At 35.4% G+C, this 6937-nt stretch overlaps 1 pseudogene; it reads right to left on the bottom strand.

Annotated features, from left to right (window-relative positions):
• Positions 1-2164: 2164 nt before the first annotated feature.
• LOC121482620 lies at positions 2165-6091 on the bottom strand (annotated as a pseudogene).
• Positions 6092-6937: the final 846 nt, after the last annotated feature.

The following is a 6937-nucleotide window of genomic DNA, read 5'->3' as shown; positions in this document are numbered from 1 at the left end:
ACCTTGTTTGTAGATTCCTTGGTGTATTTTCTATTTAGAAAATCATGGCATCCATGGATAAAGGCAGATTTTCATTCTTCCTTTCCAATTTGTATATATTTTATTTCTTTTTCTTGCCTCATTTCACTCAAAAGAACATCAAGTATAAAGTTAAATAAGATGTTCAAGTGGACACTATTCCCTGATTCCACATCTTAAGTAAAAAATATTCACATTCACGCCATTAAGTATGTGATTACTTGAGAAATTGTTTCCTTGTTTTGTTTCTAGGTGTTTTGTTTTGTTTTGTTTTGTAAATAAAGTCTCCTTATTAGGTTGAGTAAATTTCCCTCTGATTCCTTGTTTGCGGATAATTATTAAAATCATGAATTTATGTTGAATTTTGTCAAATTCTTCTTCCTACCTTTTTTGATATGATTGTATATTTTTTCCTCTTTAATCTGTTATTATGGTGAATTAAATTTATTGATTTTCAGTGACAAATAATCCCTATAATCCTGAGATAAATTTTATTTGCATCTGATGTATTATCATTTTCATATATTGTTGACTTTTATTTGCTAATATTTTGTTTAGGGTTTTGCAACTATGTGATGGACCCTGGACTTCTAATTTTTAAATTTTTTTTTCTGATTCGATATCCGGGTGACATTGACATGTTTTTCCTGTAAGAGATTTTATAGATTTAGCACCAGTCCTTTCTTAAATGATTGATAGGATCCTCCAGTGGAGCCATCTGGACCTAGAGTCTTCTTTTAGCAAGTTTAACTATGAATTCAAATTCTTTAATAGATATAGAACTATCTAGTTACTTATTTCCTCTTGAGTGAACATTAGTAGTTTGTGTCTTTTAAGAATTGGTTCAATTAAAGTTTTAGATTTATAATTTATAAATTTATAATTTATAATTGTCTTTACTATTCCCTTAATATCCTTTTATGCCTGTATGTTCTGTAGCGATATCCTCTTTTTCATTCTTGATGTTGGCAATCTGTCTTCACTCGATTTTTTGTTAGTGTTGCTACAGATTCATCAGTTACTGAAATACAGCTTTTAGTTTCATTGATTTTCTCTATTGTTTTTGTTTTCACTTTCATTGATTTCTCCTCTTATCTTTACCATTTCCTTCTTTCTGTTTTCTTTGAATTTAATTTGCTTTACCAATTTCTGAAAGGTGGATGCCTTACTGGGAAACCTTTTTCTTTTCTAAAAGATGCATTTAGTGCTGCATACTTCCCTTGAATAACTACATTAGATGAATTGCACAAATGTTACAATTTAAATTTAATTTAGGTTGGGACACCTGAGTGGCTCAAAGGTTGAGCATCTGCCTTTGGGTCAGGGCATGATCCCAGAGTCCTGGGATTAAGTCCTGCATCGGGCTCCCTATAGGGAGCTTTCTTCTCCCTCTGCCTGTGTCTCTGCCTCTCCCTGTGTGTCTCTCATAAATAAATAAATAAAATCTTTTAAAAAATTAATTTAGGTCAAAATATGTTCTAATTTCTGTTGGGTCTTTCCCTTTAATTCATTGGTTATTATGTAAAGTTTTCCAAATATTTGAGGAGTTTCCAGATATTTTATATCTTTGTTATCACTATCTAGTTTAATATCATTATGGTCAGCAAACATACCTGTATGTCTTCTATTCTTTAATTCTTTAACAATTTTAAGGATTGTTTATGATTCAGAATATGTCCCATGTGCACTTGATAAGAACATCAATTCAAGTTGGTGACAGTGTTGTTTAGGCTTTCTATATTTATATTCCTTTCCTTTCTAACATTTCTATCAATTACTGAAATACCTGTATTGAAGTCATCATATACATTTGTGGATTTGTCTACTTCCCGTTTCATTTGTATTACTTTCTATGAGGTATATTTTCAAGATCTGTTGTTAGCTGCATATGTATCTTGGATTGTTACATCTTCTTGATGAACTGATTCTTTCATACCTAATTCCTTCTTTATTCCTGGTAATATTTATTGCTCTGCAGTTTACTTTTTCTGACATTAATACAACCACCACAGCATTCTCTCAATTATTATTTGCATTGTATCTTTTTTTCCATCACTTTACTTTCTTTATTACTTCAGGCTTTACTTTTGAATAAAAGAAATGAGTCCAATAGTTCAAGATACAAAATTAACCAGTTTTGAAGTGATTAATGACAACAACACACAAATTGATCCTTCCTCAAGGGAACTGTCTCCTCCCTGGTGCCCTCCTGAGTCATGATGAAGATCTGAGTGCAGCTCCAGTGAAACTGTCCCTCTCCACCACAGAAATGAAGGCATCTTTCACAAGATGCATGGCCCTGTCCAAGGACAGCAGGATGTGATCCATATTCTGCATGTTCTTAAAACCAACTTGGTGATCAAGCTGGGGCTGTAGCATGGCACTAGGTGAGCCTCCAGCCTTGAAAGAATCTCTCCGGTAGGACCCAACCGGGTCAAAGTTGTCCATACCTCCTTTCCCTTCTTCATCCATTCCCCCAGTAATGTAAACATAGTATGGAAAAAAAAGTGCCTTGAATAGAGGATTGTAGACAGCATTGCAGCAATCGCCCCCATAGTCATGGTCTGGTTATTAGAATGCTTATACATCTTTAGTCTTGCTTCAATAATCTTTGTCAGGGTAAGACAGTCTCCATGAAAAACTCTGTATCCAGTATCCAGTGACTGTTTGGCCTGTGAGTTTGTATCACTTGGGACTGTCCCCAGTGTGAATTAAAACCCTTCACTCAGTCAAGAGTCAGAAGCAACAACTGAAAAATCTCCTCCAGCAATTACCAATACAGGACCTCCATTGAAAGTGCAGGGCCAGAAGAACAGCTGTGAGGCTCCATCGCCAAGTTTTGGCTGGGTCCCCAGCACAAGACCATGTGGCTCCAGCTGCTGCTGTCTCACAGCGAGATGGCACCCTCATTTTACTTTTAACCTATATATGCCTTTATATTTAAAGTGTATTTCTTACAGACAGTATGTAATTAGGTCTTGTTTTTTTATTATCTAACTTCGGTTTTAGCCTTTTAATCGGTGTGTGCTTGGATGTTTAACATTCTGTGTAATTGTTGGTATGATTTGATTTAGCTATGACATTATTTGTTACTGCTTGCCCACTTTTTTTTCTTCTCTAACCCTCTTCCTGATTTCTTTTGGATTAGCTGGATATTTTTTGACAATTCAATTTTAATTACTATATTGGCTATTTTTGCAGTTGCTCTTTGAATTATATTTTTAGTAATTTCAGTAGCAATTACAATATGTACACTTAACTTTCACAATCTATTTAGAGTTAGTATTTTACTACTTTAATCCAAATACAGAAACCATGTAGCCATATTGGTCCCTTTACTGCTTTATATTTTTCATATGTATGACATCTATTTACATTGGAAATTCCACCAGCCAATGTCACACCTTTGATTTCAATAGCAGTACATATTTTAAATAACTTAAGGGGAGAATGATCTTTTATATTTATCCATCTATTCACCGTCTTTGATGCTCTTCCTTCATTCTTGAAATGAAGATTTTCCCTCATGCACATTTCCTTCATCCTGAAGAACTCAGTTTAGCATTTCTTGTAGAATATGTCTGCTGTTGACAGAGTCACTTAGTTTTCTTTTTTCTGAGAATGTCTTTGTTTTCAGTACTTTAAAGATGTCCCACTGTCTTCTGGCCTCCATGGTTTCTGATGACAAATCCAGAAATGTTCGAATCATTGTTCCCATGTATACAAATGCATGACGTTTTTCTTGGCTGCTTTAAAGATTTTTAAAAATTTATCATTGATGTGATGAGCACTGGGTGCTATACTATATGTTGGCAAACTGAATTTAAATAAAAGGAAAAATTATCTTTGATTTTCATTAGTTTGATTAGGTATAGCCAGGCATGTTTTTCTCTGAGGTATTCTGTTTGGGTTAACTAAGCTTCTTGAATCTGTACATTTGTGTTTCACCAAATGTAAGAAGTTTTCATCTAATATTCCTTAAAATATATTTTTTCTGCACCCATTTCTCCTCTCTTTTTGGAATTCTAATGATATCAATGTCAGGCTTTTTGATATTGTCTCAAGCCCCTGAAATCCTGTTCATTTTGTTCAATTTTCAAATCTCTGTTTTGGTATTCTTCAGATTGGATAACATTTATTGACCTATTTTCTTTCCAGTGTTACTGAGGTATAACTGGCAAACAAAAAGCTTAAATATTCAAGGCATGTAATATGATGATGTTACATACATTGATAACTATAGTCAGACTAACTAACACATCCATCAGTTCACATGGTTATCTTCTTTTTTTTTTTAGTGGCAGAAACACTTAAGATCTACTCTCTTAGCAAATTTCAAGTATACAATGTAGTCTTATTAACTACAGTCTCCATAGTATAGAATTGATCCCCAGAACTTATTCATCTTATGATGGAAAATTTGTGCCCTCTGATCAACCTTTCCCCATCTTCCCCATCCTTCAGTGCCTAGTAACCACTATTCTACTCTCTGGTTCTGAATGTGACTTTTTTAGATTTGACATATAAATGAAATCATGGGCGCCTGGGTCGCTCAGTCAGTAAAGCATCCGTCTCTTGGTTTTGCCTCAGCTGGTGATCTTGGGATCTTGGGATCAGGCCCTCCTTGGGCTCGCATCAGGCTCTGTGCTCTGTGCACAGTTGGCTTGTCCCTCTCCCTCTGCTCTTCTCCCCACTCACTCTCGCGCGTGCTCTCTCTCTCTCTCTGAAATAAATAAAATCTTTAAAATAATAAATAAAATCATACAGTATTTCTTTTATTGACCTATTTTCTAGTTACTGGATCAATCCTCTGTCATCTCTAGTCTACTCTTGACTCCAGATGGTAATTTTTTCATTTCAAATGTAGTTTTTAGTTCTAAATTTTCCATATGGTTCTTTTTAATATATTTTTTATTTCTCTGCTGAGAATATCCATTCACTTCAAGTGTTTTTTCCTCAACTTCATGGATCATAGGTAAAATGGATGTTTTAAATACTTTGTCTGTTAATTCCAACATCTGGGTTTTCTCAAGGTACGCATCTGCTGATTGTCTTTTCCTTTGAGGATTGGTCATATTTTCCAGGCTCTTAATATGTCTGGTATACATAGTCTCTCAGATATTTTGACTATTAGGTTGTTTAGACTCAAGGTTCTGAAACTTCTGGAGTTTTTGGAGAAGGCCGAATTTTTTGTTTTATCTGGTAATCATCCTGTTAGGCTTAGATTATAAATTCTGTCTTGCCTTACATGGGTGGCAGGTCAAATCTTAGTTTGGAATGTGGAATAGCCATACAATGAATATTTTTCATCCTTAAGAAAAGAACAAAATACTTATATATGCTATAATATTGATGGACATCAAAAACCTTATGCTAAGTGAGAAAAGCCAGATGCAAAATACCACATATTATATGATTCCATTTATATGAAATGTCTTGAAAATACAAATCTACAGAGACAAAAAAACAGATTAGTGGTTTCCAGGGGCTGGAGTTGAGAACAGAGATGAACTATAAACAGAAACAAGAAATCTTGCTGGGGTGATGGAAATGGTCCTTAATTTCCTTTAAAAATCATTGAATTATAAACTTAAAACAGATTAATTGTATGTATGTAAAGTATACCTCAATAAAGTTGTCACATATTAAATCTTATTTTATTTCTTTAGGAATTTGCTCTGCTTATTTGGACTTGTCTCCATGCAGGTATTGTTCAGGGTTGATGTGAGACTTGTATGGATGATTCTAATCTCACTCCAATCCTCAAAGCCTTGGCCCCACTCATTAGGGTCCACCCTATCCATGCATAGCTCATGAGTCTGGCTGAGACTTATTCAGAGTTAAGGGACCCCTTCTCCAGCTTCCCCCCCCCCCCACTGTTATTCCTCCCACACTAGCCAGCCTCATGGTACTCTTATCCTTTGCTTTTTGGGCCACAAAGTTCATAAGCTTTCTATCAGAGTTTTAGTTTCCAACACCACCACACCACTATGTGACTGGCACTCATTCTACATACAAAGCAATACATGGCAGGGAAGTAGAAACTCACCCCATGCAGGTCATGCCTCCACATTTTGACTCCTTTCCATTACCTTACTGCTTCTGTTAACTTTTTAGAGTCGTCAAATAGCAGTTTTTGTATTTTTCCATATTTTTCTGTTGTAATCAGACAGAAGGACAGGCTGTAGTCACCTCACATAGCCAATGCAAAACTACAGCAATGGCAGATCTGGTTTTGAATCCTAGCTCTATCGCTCACTAGCTGTATGACATTGGACAAATCAACTGATTTCTCTGAGTCTATTTTATTTTCACCTTTAAACTGAAGTTTTTTTTTTCTCAAAAAATGATAGAAAAAAGAGGAATAGAAGGTTTCCTAAAGATAATTCCATTATCATTAGCAACCAGAGAGGACAGACTCCCCTGGCCTAAATGTATTTTTTCCACTTCTGAAAAGTATCACTCATTATACTTTATTGTAATTATTTGTTTAAACTGTCTATCTTCTCAGGGCACCTCAGTGGCTCAGTGGTTGAGCATCTGTCTTTGGCTCAGGGCCTGATCCCGGGGTCCTGGGATTGTGTGCCGCATTGGGCTCCCCGCAGGGAGCCCACTTCTCTCTCTCTCTTCCCTATGTCTCTGCCTCTGTCTCTGTGTCTCTCATGAATAAATTTTAAAAATCTTTTAAAAAATGAGCTATCTTCTCTACTAGAATAGAAGTTCTTTCTATGAGGTCAGGAACTGTGCTTTCCTCATTTATGGCTATATCTCCACAATACATTCCACAGAATAGCTACTCATTATTCATCCAGTCAGTAAAGATCCCTATGGACAATCAGTTCACTCAATGTCCTTCATTTATAGGTCTTAATTTCAACACTTGTGACATTCATCTTCATTTCACTCCACCCACTCACAG

The sequence above is a fragment of the Vulpes lagopus genome, chromosome X (genome assembly GCF_018345385.1).
Source record: "Vulpes lagopus strain Blue_001 chromosome X, ASM1834538v1, whole genome shotgun sequence".
NCBI classification, from domain to species: domain Eukaryota; kingdom Metazoa; phylum Chordata; class Mammalia; order Carnivora; family Canidae; genus Vulpes; species Vulpes lagopus.
This window is presented reverse-complemented; position numbering and strand designations above follow the sequence as displayed.